Source organism: Euprymna scolopes, chromosome 46, assembly GCF_053919585.1.
Source record: "Euprymna scolopes isolate OS-2025 chromosome 46, ASM5391958v1, whole genome shotgun sequence".
In the NCBI taxonomy this organism is placed as follows: domain Eukaryota; kingdom Metazoa; phylum Mollusca; class Cephalopoda; order Sepiida; family Sepiolidae; genus Euprymna; species Euprymna scolopes.
This window is the reverse complement of record NC_136527.1, coordinates 175,622,554-175,623,012: the sequence shown is the minus strand read 5'-3', so window position 1 is coordinate 175,623,012 and position 459 is coordinate 175,622,554. Positions and strand designations below refer to the sequence as shown.

Sequence of the window (459 nt, the reverse complement as noted above, 5' to 3'; positions counted from 1 at the left end):
CTCGGCGGATTTCTTACGCTTACGAGATTGATATGTTCAGAGCAAACGTTGGTAATGTATACATGCAGATTAGATTATATCAGAACGTTGCGATTGAAGTGGATGATAAACTGGTCGAGAGAATTGACCTTTTTGTGGCGTGTATAGAGACAGGCGATTGGGAAAACAGAAACAAGGACGTCCTTACACTCGTTCGTGAGAGATGAAGAGATACGGACGGGAAGGTAGCTGGGAATTAAAGTGGTTTTCTGCTTCGGATGAGACGTAGGGTAGAATTTCTGATTTTGATTATATTATCGGGTGAGCGCGTACGCAGACCCCACACTTAGAAATAGCACGTTCGAGTCGTCCACATTTGAGACGATCGCAAAGGTCAACCCAACCGCAGTGCAATGGATGGGCCTCACTCTGGGGGAATGACCTTTATGATCACCGTTAACCCCGACGTCAGGTAAGTAT

General features: G+C 45.8%; 1 non-coding gene across 1 annotated transcript; it reads right to left on the bottom strand.

The window, feature by feature from the left end:
* Positions 1-295: 295 nt before the first annotated feature.
* Positions 296-459, bottom strand: LOC145271584 (U1 spliceosomal RNA). The gene has a single exon (XR_013865992.1). It is a non-coding gene; the product is annotated as a U1 spliceosomal RNA (small nuclear RNA).